The 17886-nt window shown below is 61.1% G+C and overlaps 2 long non-coding RNA genes across 2 annotated transcripts; both read left to right on the top strand.

Annotated features, from left to right (window-relative positions):
- The first annotated feature begins 3061 nt into the window (after positions 1 to 3061).
- On the top strand, positions 3062 to 13858 carry LOC116856240. Its single transcript, XR_004380509.1, has 3 exons — positions 3062 to 3125; positions 12883 to 13013; positions 13793 to 13858. It is a non-coding gene; the product is annotated as an uncharacterized LOC116856240 (long non-coding RNA).
- A 301-nt stretch (positions 13859 to 14159) lies between these two features.
- LOC116856241 lies at positions 14160 to 15961 on the top strand. Its single transcript, XR_004380510.1, has 3 exons — positions 14160 to 14314; positions 14480 to 14539; positions 15920 to 15961. It is a non-coding gene; the product is annotated as an uncharacterized LOC116856241 (long non-coding RNA).
- Positions 15962 to 17886: the final 1925 nt, after the last annotated feature.

Genomic DNA, 17886 nt, shown 5'->3' with positions numbered 1-17886 from the left:
CTCCCTGAGTGTCAGGCCTGCCCTTCCCCCCACCCCCTGCCCCAACATGGTTCCTGACCCCTCCTGGCTGAGCATGGGGAGTGTGGGGGGAGGGGGGGATAGGGAGTGGGGGGTACCTCCTTCCAGGTTCTCCACCACTGCCCATGTGAGGATTCCCATCCATCTGTCCATCTGTCTGTCTGTCCCCTGGGTTGGAGGCTTGGGAGAGCTGCGTGCAGCCTGAGGGCATGGGCCCTGCACATGTTGGCCACAAGTGTGACCCCCAAGAGCCCGCCCTTGGCACCCACAGTGTAGCTGGGACCTCTCCCGGGTGGGCCGGGCTGGGGGTGGCTCTGCCCGCACCCCCGGGCTTCTCCGCCTGGTTCCCAGGCCCAGGCTGGCACCTTGGCTGGCAGCCTTCCAGATTCTCGCCCAGACACGGGTGTGCCTGGGCCTTGCACAACCAGGGAGCACCACAGAAGCACAGCTGGGCCTGAGGAGCCTTTGCCCCACACCCTGATGAAGGCCCCATGAGTGGGGGGATGGGGGAGGAAGGGGGCTCCGGGCTTGACAGTCAGAGGGGTGGCTGCTGGTGGGGGGGGGGCAGGACGGTTGGATGGGAGCCTGGTGGAGTAGAGGAGGGAGGAGGCTGCCGCTCAGGTCCCCCAAGTGGTAAAGCAGCCCTGCCCCCCTCCCCCGCCATGTCTTCTCTGTCCCCAAACCCCCACAGCTCCCTGGAAGCACCCAGCTCTTGGGCTCTACTTGCCAGGGGTTGGGGCAAAGCCTGTTGCCCATGGCCACTCAGGACTCAGTGCTTCTCTCAGACCCCAAGGAGCACCAGATTGTGAAAGCTGTGGGGGGCTCACATCAGTCCACAAGGCAGCACCCTCCCAGAGCAAGTGTAAGCCTCCAGGGGTAGATAGTCCCACGGATCCCCAGGATGAGGACCCCGCTGGGTAGAAGGTCCAGCTGGGTCCTGGGTGTTCCACGGAGAGCACATGTTCATCTGACTTTCCCCAAGTGGGTGATGGACGGTGGGTGAGAAGCTTCCACAGCCAGGCAGGTTGGGGGAGCGCCCCGCCAGGTTTTGCAGTGGGGGGGAGGCCTCCATTCTTGGGCCCCTGCACACTCTTGTGGGACATAGAGCCCTACAAGGTGCAGTTCCTGGACGGGACGTGTCTCTTGGAAAGCTGTGCAAAGTCACAGGTGCACGTCCGGAAACTTCCGCAGAGCTGTTCTGTACCCTGGCAAGAGACCAGTCTGCATCTGTAAGTCAGCTCCTCTGAGAAGCACGGAGTGGCAACAGGGCAGTAAAGGGCCAGTCCCCTAGGTCCCCAAGCACAACACATGAGGAGAAATAGCCACACGGGACAATGGTAGAGGCTCGCCTTTTGCCACACACTGGCTCCTCACGGCCCCGCTACACTCCCGAGAGCGCACTGGTTCATCTTCCTTCTCATTCCACAGCTGAAAAAACTAAGGGCCAGTCCTGTGCTCAGGGTTGCACGTTGGTACACTGGCCTGGCCCCGGGGCAGCCCCCCCCACCTCTGGAAGGCGGCCCCGGGGGACACGGCATGGGGCCGGCATGAGACATGGGAGCAAGGCTAGGCGGGGCACGGGCTGGGAGGACGTGGGAGGCACCGTGAGCCCGTGGGGTCTTGGAGGACCCCGACTCCTTCGGGAGCCGCTCTGCTCACACCTCACACTCCCAGGTGAGGCCTGGCTCCCAGCAGCCCCTCAAATCACGAGGATCCCAGGCTTATCTCTGGGAAACATTTCTCTCTGTCTCTCACTTAGGCCACTGTCTGTGTTTACCCAGTATCTTCCATCATAAAGTCGGACTTCTCAGTCGGGCCCCCAGGTCACCCAGCTCCCAGTGGCAGCTTGCCTGACTCTACATGGCAGGACGTTCCCTGGCTGGGCACACCTCAGGTGGGAGCCACAGCTTCAAGGACTGTCACCCTTCCCTCCCCAGCCCCCTCGGATGCGGGACACCGTGACCCAGTTTTGCTGGATAAGAAGGGGGTATGGGGGGACGGAGTGTGTAGGGAGGGGGCTGCCCCCGACAGGGCTGTGCCAGGGAGCTGGGGACAGGACAGGTGGGCTCCTCCCACCCACGTGGTAATGGTGATGGGAAGAAATGACATGGTCCACTCCTGTTCCTCTGTCACAGGCCTCTGTGCCTCCATCCCATCCCCCAGCACGGACAGGCCTGTGGAGTCAGCAGGGGTGTGTGGCGGGAGAGCCTTCGGACTCTGACAAGTGATGGCCCCTCTGTGAGCTGGTCTCTCCCACGGCAAAATGCAAAGAATAAAACTTCTGCCACTCACGTGGCAGGGTTGTGACAGGCGAACCACACACAGTGTGTGAAAATGCCTTATATCTGTCATACTTGGTGGCTGTGTCCTGGCTGGGGATCAGTGGGGGTTGGGGCCCCTGGGTTATGCAAACACTGGTCTCCGAGGGCTGGGTGTGCGTGTGTGCGTGTGTGTGTGTCCCGCGCGTGACCACCCTGAACCTAGCTGAGTGAGTCTGACCTGCCACACCAGGGGCTCAGAGTGGGGGCTGGGGACTTAAGCGACACCTCTCTCCAAACTTTCTTTCCTAAAGCTGAAACCCCCATTAGACCCCATCTGCCCGCAGCAGGCAGCTCCCTGGAAGATCTCCCGGAGGCCGCAGCTGGCGGGGGCCCCAGCATCTCCAGGTGACTAAGTGGGCAGGCCAGAGCGCATGGGGCTGGGTGACGCACGCTGGGGGTGGGGGGGGCCATGGCGAGGGCTGCTGGCCTGTGTGGGGGATGGGGGCAGCATGGGGCTCCCAGAGTGGGCCCTGGGGGGTGGGCGTGAGGGTTCCGGGCCCCCGGCCTCACCCTCTGAGAAGAGCCGGGTCTGAGAACGAGGAACCGGCTAGACACGTTCCCTCCCTGGCTCCGGCCTCCGTCTAGTTTCACTTTCTCTTTGTTCCCCCTCCCACGAAGCTCCCTTTGAAGTGAGCGGGGCCGGGAGGGGCGTGTCCGGCCCGCGTCCTCCCCCTCCCCACCCGGGGGCGTGCACGCGGCTCCGGCTCCTGCCGGCTCTGGGCCGCACCTGTCCCGGCCACCGGGCGGACCAGCTCGGCCGGTGTCATCCCCCGCTCGCCCCCCGCGGTGAGTCTGGGCGCCCGGGTCCCAGGCCCCGACGGAGCGGGTGTGGTCGCGGGGCCCGGAGCGCGGAGCCCGGGACGCCAGGTGCGCCCCGGCCGGGCGCTGGAGGCGGGGACGCCGGGCGGGGCCGGGAGGCCGGTGAGTCAGGGCCACCCCCGCGCGGGCGCGCCGAGCAGGTACCCGGGCCGCGGACGACCCGCCGCGCGACCCGCCGGCCCGGGAGCCGCCCGGCCCGGAAAAACCGGTCGGGCCAGCGCGGCGCGGTCGCATTCCGGCGGCGGGGGAGGGCGGCCGCATGGCTTAAAAGGCGCCGCGGCCGCACGGACGCAGCCGCTGGGCCACGCGTGGCGCGGGCCGAGGGGACGCGCAGCCGGGGCTCCGGAGCTCGCGGGACTCGGGGCGGAGCTGGTGCGGCGGGGCGCGGGGCGCGGGCAGGGCTGCCGGGCGGCGGGGCGGCGGGGCCTTCTCTCCGCAGCGCGGCGCACCGCGGACTTTCCCCGGCGCGCTGGGTGCAGTGGTTCTTAACAGTTCAACAGTTCTGTAGCGCAATTGTGAAATGTTTAGGACCACTAGACCCGGCGGGCCTGGCGGCGACAGCGACCGGAATGTCCCAGGCGCGGCCCGGACACTGGGGCAGGGGCACGCCGGCTGGGAGGAGCCCAGCGCCCCGCTGCGTGAGCCCCGGGCCGGCCAGAGCCCCGCGGGCAGCAGCGCCCGCACGCCGGGGGCCGGGGCCGGGGGCCGGGGTGGGGACCGGGGCCGGGCGGCGCCGGGCGCTGGGAATCGCGGGGTGTGGACGCGCCGGCCGGCCCACGCTCCTGGCACGGGGCCGACCCCGGGAACCCGCGCCGCGCTCCTGCGCCCGTGGGCCTCACCCTTCTCGAAAGTTCGCCGAATTCCCACGGGGACCCGACGGCGGGCTGAAGGAGCGCGCCTGACCCGGGGCTTCCCCGGAGCCGGGTTAGGGTGAGCCGGGTGGGCTCCCTGGGAGCTGGGGGGCCTGCGCCGCGGGAGCCTCGGCGTAGTAGACGGAGCGCAGAGGCCCCGAGGGTCGTGTGGTCCGAGGAAGGACTTGCGGGACAGAAACTCGGTGGGGAGGGAGTTGAGAGGCCACGCGCCAGGCAGGGGAGACACCGCAGAGCCGGGGTGGCGGCCTGGGGTTCCACGGCCAGGTGGGAGGGGAGGTCTCGCGAGAGTGGGTGGCAGGTCCTGGCGGCAGAGCCCTGGGAGCTGCCGGCACTGGGAAGGGCTGAGCCCTTTATTCCCACCTCCCGCGGGGATGAGGCTGACCCGCTGGTCTGGCAGCACCCTCTGGGGAGAAGGGGGCAGCATCCCTCCTTTCTCCCCCCAGCGCTGAGGGGAGCTCCAGAGCAGGTGCAACGGTCTGGGTTTGAGGTCCACAAGGCAATACCCAGCTTGATGGCCTTAGGCCAGTTGCCTGCTCTGGCAGAGCCCCACCTGCGTATGGGTGTGGGGGGTTGATGTGAGGTCAGGAGCAGTAAGTGGGGGGCTCTTGGCTGCAGGAGGCTGTGGGAGCCCTGGCTGCCTGGTCCAAGGAGGAGGCTGTGTTCCTGGGAGGAGGTCCACCCTCCAGCCAGCACCTTCAGCTTTTGCCCCACAAACTGTTCTGGGGCCACCAAGCTCCGAGGAGCCCAGAGGCTCTCAGCAGCTGTGCTGCCCCCTGACCGCCACAGTCAATTGGGGACCCTTAATTCTACAGTGTTCTCCCTGGGCCGTCTGCTTAGCGCAAATGAGATGGGCTCCCCTACTGAGGCTGGGGCTGGGGGGCTGGGATGGGGTGCTCTCCATTCTGTAGCCCAAAATCATTTTGTACAGTGTGGGCATTGACATTACAGACTGATGAAAATAAATGTGTGTTCAAAGCTTCACCGTGTCCAGGGCTGGCTGTCCTTTCTTCCCCAGACCTCACTCTGGCCCCTCTCTCTGCCTTCCAATCCCAGAGGAATGGAAGTGAGGATGGTTGTGGGTGGGGCCTGGGCCTCACATTCAGCCTCCGCCCTGCCCCTGGCACTGTGGTTCCCCAGCAAGCCCCACTGCCAGCACCAACCCTCTTTTAGCAGGGAGGGACCTCTCTGGGACCCCGCAAACCCTCTCCCACCCCCCTGAGTTGGGCCCTGGGCCATACACCCTCCCTTTGGCTGAAAGCTGCTGCATCCCAGAGCCCGGCTGAGGAGAGCGCGCCTGCGCGCAGCCCCACCCTATGTGGGTCCCCCGGCCAGCTGCCACCTGTGTCCGGCAGGGGGTTCTGGCCATGGGCAGGGCCAAAGTTGGAGTGACGGAGGAACGTCCTCTGCTCCCCCATCCTGACTCAGACTGAGTCCCCAGGTCTGCGGCTTCAGATCCCAGCTCTGTGGCCCACCAGCAAGTGACCTTGGCCAGGCGCCCTGCCTCTCAGTGTTATCTCTTCCTCCTGCACAGAGGCGGGGGTGGTACCCAGCTCGCAGGACTTGCGGGAAAGCCCACGAGACGGTGCAGCCAGACTCCCGGGGTGCTGATGCGGAACTGAGCGAGTGCTTACCCCGGGACTGGCATTGCCTCGTGATGGGCGGGTTTGGAAGGGGGGGTCACAGGTGGCAACGAGCTGGGGTCTCACAGTTGGCCCCCTCGGTCCCTGAGGCCTCCAAGAACACAGGCAGTTCCTACTTTGAGTAGAGAACCCGTAGTCGTTCTCTTTAATAACGGAAGCCCCACATGTTAGCTGCACGCACGGCCCCCAGGCAGTTTAGCGGGCAGCTCTGCCCAGAGCGAGGTGACAGATGAGGCAGCTACCATTTCAGACTGGACCCTCTGCCCCCGCGTCCTCTTTCCCTTTTCCTGGCAGAACCCGGCCTCGGGTCCCGAGCCTGCTCTGGCTACGCAGAGGATGGCCATGGGGACAGCAGAGCCTCCCTGGTCGATGCCCACAGAACCATCCCAGTTTGTCTGGGACTTTCTGGGAGTCTCTTGGTCTCAGGGAGAACCCCTGCCCCTGACAGCTGAGCAGGCTGTCACACAGTTGGTTGCTCTACCTGGGACCAGCTCAGGAGACACACCACCCTGCTCCTTGCACCACTGACCAGCCTCTTTTCTGCAGAGAACTAAAGCCCTGTCTTGTTCAAGCCTTGGTTATTCTGGTCTCTGTCAAAGTAGCTAAACCAGTATTCTGAGTCGGTGGTGCTCAGGCTTTGCCGTGTGGCTACATCTCCGGGAGGGCTAGGATGCGCCAAGGAGTCGGCACCTGCTGAGGTCAGAGGCCCCAGGCTGAGAACAGCCGTCATAAGTAGGAGACCTCCTCAAGAGAAATGGGGTGCAAATAGGGGAGACAGACCCTGAACCTATAGCTTTTGGAGCTGTCCCGGGCCACAAAAGCCCCAGGGAGTGGGAGCCCCAAGCAGAGCCTGCCTGTGAGTCCCAGCTCCTACCCCACAGGCCACCCGCTGGGGCTTAGACCAGGCCCCCGAAGTGTGCTTCTAGCTAGCTGTGCAGCTCCTGAGGGCAGAGAAGGGGGAGGACAGATGGTGGCTTCTTACCTTCTCCACACCCTCAGCGACTTGGCGAGCCCCACGGGCAACAGACCAGTCCCTGCGGCCATGGGCCTGGGTCTGGCTGCTGCGGGCTCACTGAGCATCCACTGTGGGATTGAGGGGCACACAGACAGCCCTCCTGTCTTGGCGGGCCATCTTTCTCTTCATTTCTCCCCCTTTATAGGAGTATAATTGATATATGCCTTCAAAGTGTACAGTCTGACGACTTGGGACATGTGTGCATACCCACGAAGCCCTCCCCAGAGTCAAGGCAGTGGCCCATCTGCCACTGATCAGGATTCATTCAATCTCTTGTCATTCCCTCCTCCCTTCTCCACTTCCCTGTCCCCAGAGCTTGCTTTGTTGGGAGATACTTAATGCAAATTCAGTATCTCTAGTAGAAATCAGACTATTCTGGTTACCTGTTTCTGCCATCTGTGTCTTCCCAGGAATCTGCTTACTTAAGTTGTCAGATTATGAACTTTTGCATGATACCCCATTCTCATCCTTTTGATATCTGTAGGGTCTGTGGCACTGCCTCCTCTCCCATTCCTAATATTGGTGCCTTGTGTCTTCTCTCTCTTGTTCTGGCTGCCTTGGTTAGCGGTTTGTTTGCTCATCCATCCGTGCATTCCTTCATTCATTGATCTTCTGAAAGAACCAGACTTAGGCTTGTTTGATTTCCTCTGTTATCTTTTGTGTTCTATTTGATTCCCACTCTGATCTTGCCTTTTTCCCTTCTCCTCATCTTGGGTTTCTTTGCTCAGCTTTTCTAGTTTCTTAAAGTGGTGTGCGTCAGGCCACTTGAACTTCATTCATTGTTTATAGTATTTTGTTTTCTGTTTCATTTTGGATAATTTCTGTTTCTACCTAGAAACTGGCTTCTTCTTCTTCTTCTTCTTTTTTTTAAAGATTTTATTTATTTATTTGACAGACAGAGATCACAAGTAGGCAGAGAGGCAGGCAGAGAGAGAGGGAGAAGCAGGCTCCCTGCTGAGCAGAGAGCCCGACGTGGGACTTGATTCCAGGACCCTGAGATCATGACCTGAGCCAAAGGCAGAGGCTTAACCCACTGAACCACCCAGGCACCCTAGACTCTGGCTTCTTCTGCAGCGGCCAGTTTGCAATGAATTCCGTGAGTGTATCTCCATCCTGGACATTATGTTTTCCATCTAGGGAAGTTAGATTGGGTCTGTTGTATGGTTTCATGGCTCTATTTCATGTATCTGAGCATTCTGGGATCTTCCTGAACATAGTGGAATATAAATACAAAAGTAGTTTTAATGTTCTTGGGCTGTTAATGTTAGCATCTGTGTCATTTCGGGATCTGCTTCTATAGATTGGTTTTTCTCTCTGTTGTGTGACTTTCTGCTTCTTTGTATGCCTGGTAATTTTTGATTGGTTGACACATTGTGAACTTTATATTGTTGCATGCTGCACAATTCTGTATCCTGTAAGTGTGTGTAAGCTTTGTTCTGGGACATGGTGAAGCCGATTGTGTCTGATCCTGTCTACGACCCCTTTATTAGGATCTATTAGGATCAGTTTCACCTTTATTCTAGGGTAAAGTTTTCCCCAGCAAGGAGTATGTACCCCCTGTCTTGTGAAGGCTGATTCCTTCTGATGGATGGGAGCACACACTGTTCCCAGCATGTATTTTTAAGATAAACTGGGAAAATATATGTAATGTAAAATTTACCATTTTAACTATTTTTAAGTGTACTGTTCAGTAGCGTTAAGTACCTTCACAGTGTTGTGCCACCAGCATCGATCTCAACGTTTCATCTTCCCAAACTAAAACTCTGCCCCATTAAACACTAACTCCCCTCCCGCCATGCCCCGTTTCTACTTAGTGTCTTTATAGATGCGACGTGATGCCTCTAAGTACCTCATACAAAGGGAACCATACATATTTGTCCTTTTGTGACTGGCTTATTTCACTTAGTATAGTGTCCTTACGGTTCAAGCATGTTGCCACAGGTGTCAGAATGTCCTGTCCCCCCCTTTTTTAGAGCTGGGCAATGTTCCATTGTACAGGTGGACCACAGTTTGCTTATCCCTTCACCCAACAATGGAAATTGGGGCTGCCTCCACCTTTTGGCTACTGTGAGTGATGCTACTAAGGGCATAGTTGTGCCTATGCCTGTTTTAGCTCCTAGCATGGTTTGAAGCGCCCACAGGCTTTCCCTCATCTCCTTCCAGGTGTTCCCTTCTCTGGCCTTAGGTGGGAGCAGGGTTTGCTTTCCTCCGGGCATCGGTCCGCACTCGGCTGAGGACTCACGGGGACGCCCTGGCAGATCCCCAGAGCCACATTCTCTTCTCTGTGACACGCAGACCCAAGCGAGCTTGGCTTCTCCATACTGACAACTGCGACCCTGTCTCTGTCCAGCCACCCCCCTGTGACCTCCTCCCGGGCGCGCCCTCCCATGCCGCACCATCGGCTCCCACTCTCCAGGTCGCAAGCCGGAGCGACGTGGGACCACTTTCCTCCCCCACCTGGTGTCCAGCGTCTGTGTACTGCTCTTTTGTATATTGGGCTCATTTTAAAGTTGTTTCTGGTGGGAGTGTGACTCTGATCCCTGTCACTCTGTCTTGGCCCCAAGTGAAAGTTCCCCTTCTTCTTGTGACCCCAAGGACAGCAGTAGCTCAATCCTCCACTTGTGGACTGCTGGTATGCTCCCAGTGCATTCCTTTCTGGGGGACAGTTCTGGCTGTCCCCAAGGTGTGCCACAGTCGTTACGGACGTACTTCAGGCCCTCATTTGCCACTAGGCCACCTCCTGACATTGGGTCCTGGCTACCCCCAGGGGCTCGGATGTACCACGTGCTCAGAGTGGCACCTGTGGTCCTCCGTCACCTCTGTCCAGGGGCGGCACCTCACACAGACACATGATCTCCCTGATGGCCTAGGGGCAGCAGAAGTGCCGCCCAAAGCGTCTGCCTTTGGGAGGGGCTCCTGGTGGCCTCTTGGGACAGAGCCATCTCTGTCCCCTCCCAAGGAACACTTTGGGAAACTTCTCTTCTGCCCTGAGACTCACCCACCAGCCTTCCCTGCGCTGCCAACGGAATCTTACTGGAATCTGCCCCAGGCAGGAACGGAGTCGTGGGAATGACGCCCATGGCCAAGGCACCACTTGCTCATGTATTTTGCTAAGTCGGGCTTATTTTGTCTTTCTCCTTGTTTTATACTAGCGTGTGTGAGGATTTAATATTCCCTTGGAGCCACTTTGGCTCGGACTGACAGCATGGCGATGGGTACAGGTCGGTCGCTCTCCTTGTAATTCCCGTTGGGATTTTCTCTGCGATTATTCGGAAGTATATTTTACCTTTTATCTACCTTTCTGAATGAAACAAATCATTTTTTGAAAACTGAAATGTAAACACATATATAATTTAAGACGTCAAATAGTAATTTTGAGGCTTGTGGAGAAACACAGGAGCCTCCTGCCTTCTGTTTTCCTGCCCCATGCTGGCGTACTGTGTTCACCACGATTGTACTCTGATGTGTTCTGCTTCCGCTTCTGGATTTTTTGAAAAAATAATTACCTCATTTAAAAATTTTGCATAGTTTTCTATGTAATTGTGAGTAACTCTATGCTCTTTGATGTTTAAACCTTTGAAGTTTAAATGTTTCCTAATGTGTTCAAATACAGTAAATAATTTATTTTCTTCTTTCCTTCCCTCCCTCCCTTGCTCATTCCCCGAGGGCCTCCCCTTAATGTGCTCTGAGCACCGGCTCCCCTCTGCACCCCACAGGACCCGCTGACACCCTTAACCTCCTGTCACTACTGCTCCGAGATGTCCTTTGTCCCCTTCTGGGTTGAGGTCCCATTTCCTTCCTCCCACAGCCTCTCCTTCCTTGGTTCAGTTCCTTGTCTAGGGGGAGTCTGTCTGCCAGGAACTTTGAGAAAGGGAAAAAAAATCAAAGGTCAAGTTGTCTGTCTTTATGGTACTTTCCTGCTGGGTGATGGTGACGGGCCGGGCCGGGCCAGGCCAGGTGCTGAGTTCCCAGCAAACAGTCATTTCCCTCCGAGGGCCTTAGACTCTGCTCATCTCCCAGCTTCCCGGGGGTTCCTGCTGGGACGGCCTTGGATGCCAAAGTGCTTCTGGCTGGATGCGTGACTCCTGCCCCGGCTCGCCTTGATTGTGCCAGGCGTGGGAGATCCCTAGTCCTCGGTTCTGGCATTGTTGTTTGTTTGTTTTAATTTTTAAATTTAATTTTTTTTTTTTAAGATTTTACTTATTTATTTGACAGAGAGAGATCACAAGTAGGCAGAGAGGCAGGCGGTGGGGTGGGAAGCAGACTCCCCGCTGAGCAGAGAGCCCGATGCGGGACTTGGATCCCAGGACCCTGAGATCATGACTTGGGCCAAAGGCAGAGGCTTAACCCACTGAGCCACCCAGGCGCCCCTGTTTGTTTGTTTTAAATTATTATTTCCTCACTCCGACTTCGTCTGTTCTCTTGTCCTATTATTTGGACGTCGCACTCGTGGCTTTAATCCTGTCATTGTTTCCCTCCTCCTCGTCTCTTTCCTCTGCTTTCCGTGAGATCTTCTGGACTTTGGCCTCCAACCATTCTCTGGAGTTTATTGCTGTTGCTGTGTTTTTGTTTTACAAGTGCTTCCTCACCGTTCTCTGGTTCGTGTCTGTGCTTAAGTTCTGGGCTCCGGGCCGGATACCCTCTGCTCTTCCCCTGCCCACTGCGTCCCACCCCTGCAGCCATGGCAACCACGGTCAGTGGTGCAGGGGCCCCAGGTCTGGAGGGAGGGAGTGGCTCTCTCAGTGCCTCCCCCACAATCATTCAGTCCCTGCTGTTCTCGCCAGTGCTGTGCACTCTTGCTAAAACTATGACACACACGCACACGGGCACACCCAGAGCTTACATCCACGAGGCCGCCTTTGTGCCCAGCCTGGGTCCCAGAGCTGTGCTGCGCCCTGCCCCTCCCCTGGAGAGGTGTTGGCAGTGTTTTGGATGAGGCCCTGGGCAGCAGGGAGGCCCATTCTGCCCTGCATTTTCCAGGACTCCCACCCCCACGTGTGCCTCCGCCTGTCATTGCCTGTGCCTGGAGGGAGAGAGAGCAAGAACGCCAGGGGAGAGGGGAGTCAGCGGTGTGGGACAGGTGGGCTGAAGCCTGTGGGGTGCGGTGGGCGGAACCCAGGAGGCCCCGAGAGGAGGCTCGTGAGGCCACAGGACGTCTTAGCGCACTCCTCACCCTCAGGGGTCTAGCGCAAGCCCCTGCCTCTCTCAGGCCTCAGTTTCTCTATCTGCATAAGTATCTTTGTTTGGTTCTTGGTGTTGATTTGAAATTTCAAAACAGGTGTTGTCTTACTTGTCCTTCCACCCGAGACTGTGGCCAGATGCGCCATCTTCTGGCCGCAGGTGGTAGTGCCCCGTCCTAGAGGCGGCGGTGTGGCTCCCCAGGCCTGCCTCTTCTGTGACCCCGGGGAACCTGGGGTCCGGGGAACCTGGGGTCCGGGGAGGCGGGCGTCTGCTTCTGCTACCTGTCAATGCTTGGCCTGAGCAGAGCTTCGGGTGCCCAGACACGAGTCTAATTCCTGCTGTGCAGGGGCACAGGCACACGGCCCGTGCAGCGGGAGTATCAGGGCTTGGAGACGGGAGATGCCTGGGGCTGGGAGATGTCCTGGAAGGGAGGGCATCTGATGCGACCTGAAGGCACAGTTGGCCAGCCCTGCGGGAGAAGTCCAGATGAAAAGGACAGAGCTGCAGGGTTTGGCTCGTGGGGGCGTGAGAGTAGGAGGGACAGGGGCTGAGCCAGGAGAGGAGGAGGTCCAAGCTGGCTGAGGGACAGCCATTTCTGGCTCAGATTTCTACTAGGGCCGGGAGCCCTGGCAGGCTGGGTGGGAGGGCCAGTGCTCTGTTGTCACAGTGAGGGCACTGGTTGTGGGCTTTGGGGGCCACTTGGTGCTGCTATGGGAAGGCCCAGATCAGGAATGCTTCCATCTGGGCCCAAAAGTGTCCTCAGGGTCGTCACCCTGGCTGAGCTGGAGGGGGCTGCTGGGTGGGCCTGGTCAAGTCATCCCAGGGATAGTGGGGTGGGGGAGGTGGAGTCAGTATGGGGCAGCGAGGAGGGGGGCAGAGATCCCAACCGGGGGTCCGGGGGGCTGGGCCAAGGTGAGGGATGGGGAGACAGGAGCCTTTCTGCAATGGGAAGTCACGTGGGAACTGGCCACAAACACCGTACCCGGGATTCACTCATGCCTTTATTTCTTCAACAGATGTCAGGAGGTATCTACAGTGTGCCAGGGACGTGGGGGACCGCTGATATTCTAATGGGGCTGATGGACAATGAACAAGACAGAGAGGAAACAGCTGTAGTAATTCACCATGGGAGCTAAGGAGGAAAAAGGTGAGCACGAGGGCCGGAAGGTGTTGGGAGGGGCTGGAGTTGCAGGTGCGGTGGGCAGGGAAGGCTTTGCTGAGGGACCTACCCAAAGACTCCTGAGGAGGGAGAGAGAGAGCCCTGCGGCTCTGTGGGGAGACTGCAGCACCCCTGCAGTCACCCCAGCATCGGTGGGCCCTGAGTTTAGGAGCAGTGAGGAGGTTGGTGAGGGCTTGCGGGACACAAGGGCTCACAGGGAAAGAGGTGGGAAGCCGGGCTTTTGAGCAGAGAGGTGGAGTGGTCTCACCCACCGTCTTAAAGGCTCCTCTGGTGGGGGCTGCTGCAGGATAGGATGTTGGCAGACACAGGCGGTGGAAAGTGGGGTTTGACTCTGGACATGCTGCCAAAGTAGCGGGACTGAGGTCCCGGTGCATAGGACGTGGTGGGGGCGGTGAGGGCAGTCAGGAGTCAAGGCCGACTCTAGGTTGATTGCGCCGAGTGAATGAGCAGATGAATAATGGAGAACACCTCCCCCGGAGCGGGTCCCCCTTCCTGGAGCCCACCCCCGCCGAGCGGAGGCCCGGTCGCGGGCCCTGGAGCAGCTCCGCCCCCCTGCGGGCGCTGGCCGAGGTGCTGAAGCCGTAGCGCCTGCCGCGTCTGACTGCCCTGGGGCTGAGGCCCCTCCTGGCCTCGGGGTGCCAGGCAGGGGCAGGCACACAGCAGGAGGGGCAATGGGGCTGGCACAGTGAGGGCCCCCATTCTTCCGGGAGCCGGCCGGACTGCCAGTCTCCCTCTCTACCTGACAGACCCTGATCCCGCGGAACGCTGTGGGGCTGACCGCCTTGGGCTCCTGCATCTGCCCCTGGCTGGGAGCTCCCTGGTGAGGGCCCCGTCCATTCAGAGCCTCCACAGCGGCACTCCGGAGGCCACGTAGGGCAGGCCCTGGGGGCGAAGGGGGCAAAGAGGCAGCAGGACATAAGGGTTCTTGATCATGGAGGCCTGGCCTGGGACAAATTCTGGCAGGTTTCTTTGCCACTCGGTGCCTATTCCCTTGCTTCAAAACAAGGATCACAAGAAGACGGTCGAGGGGGTCACGTGGAGTGTGGTCCACAGCTGATGCCAGCAGAGCGGACTGCCTTCCCCCAGCGCGTGGCGCCCCGAAGGAGGGCTGGGCCAAGTGGCCTTCTTCTCCCAACCCGAAGGTGCCAGGGCTGAGGGGCTTCCCTCGTGGACACGGCTGGGCGGTCCTCCCTGGCTGCTCTCCCGGGACATCCTTCCTCCACTGCAGACACCAGCCCAGCCTCAGCAGGGGTGCCAAGGGGAGCCTGGTGAGCCGACCGGCCCACGGAAGCGGGGAGAGTCCCGAGGCCCCCTTGAGACGAGGGGGAAATTTCCTTCTCTCCGGCTCTTGGAGGAGATGAGTGCATCTTTAGGGCGCGCCCCTCAGATCATCTGACCTCAGGCCCTCTGATGCTTCCCTGTCTCTTTATTAGATACTCACAGCCACGGTTACGGTCCCGCAGGAGGTAAAACCACGCGAAGGGACGTGACGGGTAAGTGTAAGCTTCTCCCTGCCTGCACCGTCTCCTCTTCTCAGAGGCAATGACTCTTCCCCAAAGGGTCCAGGCCTTTAGCAGCAGAAATCTCTAGAAAGATAAACCCGACCCTGCCCTACAGTGTGTCTGGGGCTTCTTTCTAAGAGCTCTGGGTTTTGACCTGCATGCGCTGTCACGGCGGGTCAAGTGTTAGGCTTCGGGTCCAGTTTTCCTCCACCGCAGAGACTGCTGGTTCTCCCGAGGGCACCGTGGGGCGTGTCAGGGTGCCAGGGGCTGCCCAGCCCTCCCATTGCTGACCGAGAGGACTGGCCCCTTTTCAAGCCTGCCGTGAGGTTGAGCTGGAGGCCACCACAGGGCGTTGGGCCCAGGAGGGACTAGTCTGTGAGTAGAGGGGGGCAGGAAGGACTCCCACTGTCCCTGCTGTCCTGGGGAGATGCTGGTATGCTGGGCTCAGGGCTCCCCACACCTGATGCTGGAATCTGGCCACTCCAGGCCAGTGTCCTCCTGCCTCCCTGAAATAGATCGGAAGCTGAGTCCAGCAATTAATCCCGTCAGAAGTCCGAGCGATTGCAGGGGGTTTTCTGTTTTGCTCCCATGGCCTAGATTTCCCCGGGGACAGTTCTGACCTGCGCTGTGTGCTTGGTAAATTAAACGTTAAAAAAAAATCTACACGATGACTTTAATCAATCTGCTGAGATGGTGGGCAGCCTCCTCCCAGAAGAGCTGGGTCCACTGGAGGAACCCCACCCCCAGGCTTGGGGTCTTAGAAGGCGGGGGCAGGACAGTGCCTGCCTGTGGGGGGAGGGGAGAAGGTGGGAGGTCCCCAGGGTGGCCTGTTGGAGCTCAGTGCCTCCTAAATCCAGACCTTAGGAGCACAGAGGAGGGTGCAGGAGATGGGGAGCTGCGGGGATACTCAGGCCCCTCTTACAGCTTGTCCTCATGTCTGTCCCAGCCACAGGGTGGCCATGGGGGTGGAGAGGGGACAGCTCCTCCTGGGGTGTCTCCCCTGACCTGAAGCCTGGGTCGGGGCAGGGTGCTGGCTCTCGCTGGCCTTGTGGCCCGCAGATAAGGTGTTGACCGTGTGTCTGTTGGGTGCAGTCAGGTGGAAACTGTGTCCTTCAGCGGCCATCTGTAGGGGTCAGGGGAGTAACCTGGGGAGCACCAGGGTCTCCTGGGCCACAGGGAATTTGGGGGGGTGGGAAGAGTCCCTGGTCCTTCCATGGGGCCGAGGGGATGGCCTGGCTGGCCCAGTGATAGCACCCTAGCCAAGCTGTTGGGTCCTTCCATCTGCATAGCAGGGCTTCTGGAAGGGCCAGCATGCTGACCCCCAGGCCCCACTGCTCTCCAATCTTTTCCCCGTTGGTGCTTACCTTCCAGGTCCTGTTCAAGGCCCACCCTCCTAGCACCGTTCTGAACACCTCCTCCCCTTAACGCTTGAAGACCTTCCCCAGGGACCCAGGTTATGTAGGCAACCTTGTCTCTCTGCCCAGTGCCTCCCACCCCCAAGCAGGTGTCCCGCTGACCCCTTCTGTCCGCTCCTCCTGGGGACCCTGCACACAATAGGAGCCACGCATGGCTTGGCGTTGTTATCTGGGCAGATCTACCCCTGATCCATCCCCAGCTCCTACCATAATTTGGCCTGGCCAGGCGACCAGCAGGAATCTTCCAGCCCATGGGGAGTCACCGGAGCGGCCAGAGGGGTCTGGTAGGGGCAGAGAAGCTGCTCGTGGTGGCGGAATTGGGGTTCTGTCCACAGGCCGAGGCTGGGGCTTGGGATGCGGGCTTCCGTGCAGCCACCCTAGACAGGGGTCTTCCGGGGCATGGCCAGAGTGGGGAGCACAAAGCCGCTGGGCTCCCTACGCGTCTCCAGGGACTGGGACTCCCCGGGACGGACTCGAGAGGGGAAGAGCGGAGACGTGTCCCCTGTCCACAGAGGTTTCCGGAAGTCCTGCTCAGCGCCGCCTCCCCCAGCCCTGAGCTCCCGGGCCGGGCACCTGGCAGGGGCCCACGAGGCAGGGAGTGCGGCCCCAGGCCGGGTCCTGGTCCCCCGCCGTCCGCCGCACAGCAACTGGGCCTTCGGTTCCCTGCGCCCCTCCTCCTCCTCCGGCCCGCACGGCCGGGCGTCTGGCTCGTCTGCCCGGCGGAGGGGGCGCTGTCGGCGCGGGCGGGCGGGGCCGGAGCGCGGGGGCGCGCAGCGCGGCGCGAGCGCGGGGGCCGCGGGCGCGGACCGCAGAGGACTGGGGGCCTGGCGGGCGGCCCTGCGCGGTGCGGGGCGCGGCGGCGGCGGCGGCGGGCGCGCGGCCAGTGAGCGCGCGAGCGGGGAGGCGGTGGCGGTGGTGGCGGCGGCGGCGGCGGGAGGAGCTCCCGGCCGCTCCCCGCGCTCCGCTCCCCGCCGCTCCCCGCGCTCCGCTCCTCCATGGCGCTGCCCGGGCCGCCAGAGCCGCCCCGCGGCGCGCCCCGCAAGACGCCCAGCCTGCTGGAGATGGGGGCGCTCTGTCTGGACTCGGAGATCATCCTGGGCTTCACCAGCCACCTCCTGCGGCGGCGAGCCAAGGTGAGGGCCGAGCGGCGGGACCCGCGGGCGGCAGAGGCGCTGTCCCGCCACTTTGCCGCGCGCGGCCCCCGCGGCCGAGGAGGCGGCGCCGGGAAGGAGGCAGCAGGTCCGGCGGCGTCCCGCAGGCCGCGCTAGGCACCCGCGGCCACACTTTCCCCGTCAGCGCTGCCCGAGTCTCCCTCTCCCCCGAGGCTGTGTTGGGGAGCCGAGGCGGTCAGCTGGCGCGGAGAGAGCAGCGCGAGGACTCCGGTCCCACTGCGCGCCTTGCTGGGGGCCAGGGGTCTCGCGGCAGACCCGGGGTCCCCGAGGTGACTCCAGGTCCTGCGTGCACCTGCGGGTTCTGCCCGGCTGTGTGCGGGCTCCCGGAGCGCGGGTGTGGGGTGTGCGTACGTGTGCTTCCCCGAGCGCGGCGGCCGTGCCGACCCGCCGAAGTTGCGGGCGAGACCGGTCCCGGGCGCCGGCAACAGGGCGTTTCTGCGGGCGCCTGTGCGGGGTGTGTGAGTGGCTCAGAGCCGCACGCTTCGGGCCCGTGTGTGCGCGCGCGCGTGTGTCCCAGACTAAGTGAAGGGCGGGGACCGGTGCTGTCTGAAGGCGATGCGGCGTGGGGACTGCCCCGCGGCACCCAGACGCGGACGGGGCTGACGCCAGTTTTTCCCCCGCGGCTGAGACGAGATAGGAGACGGCCCGAGCTTCCGGCCCCCGGCTCGGGGGGAAAAGGGGCTGGAGGCCATGGGACTGCGGAGACAGAGTGGGGAGCCCCTGCCCACTTTATTCCCCGCACCCCACTTGG

This window comes from Lontra canadensis, unplaced genomic scaffold (assembly GCF_010015895.1).
Source record: "Lontra canadensis isolate GAN:19392208 unplaced genomic scaffold, GSC_riverotter_1.0 scaffold108, whole genome shotgun sequence".
In the NCBI taxonomy this organism is placed as follows: domain Eukaryota; kingdom Metazoa; phylum Chordata; class Mammalia; order Carnivora; family Mustelidae; genus Lontra; species Lontra canadensis.
Note: the sequence above shows the minus strand (reverse complement) of the source record. Positions and strands in the feature narration are given on the sequence as shown.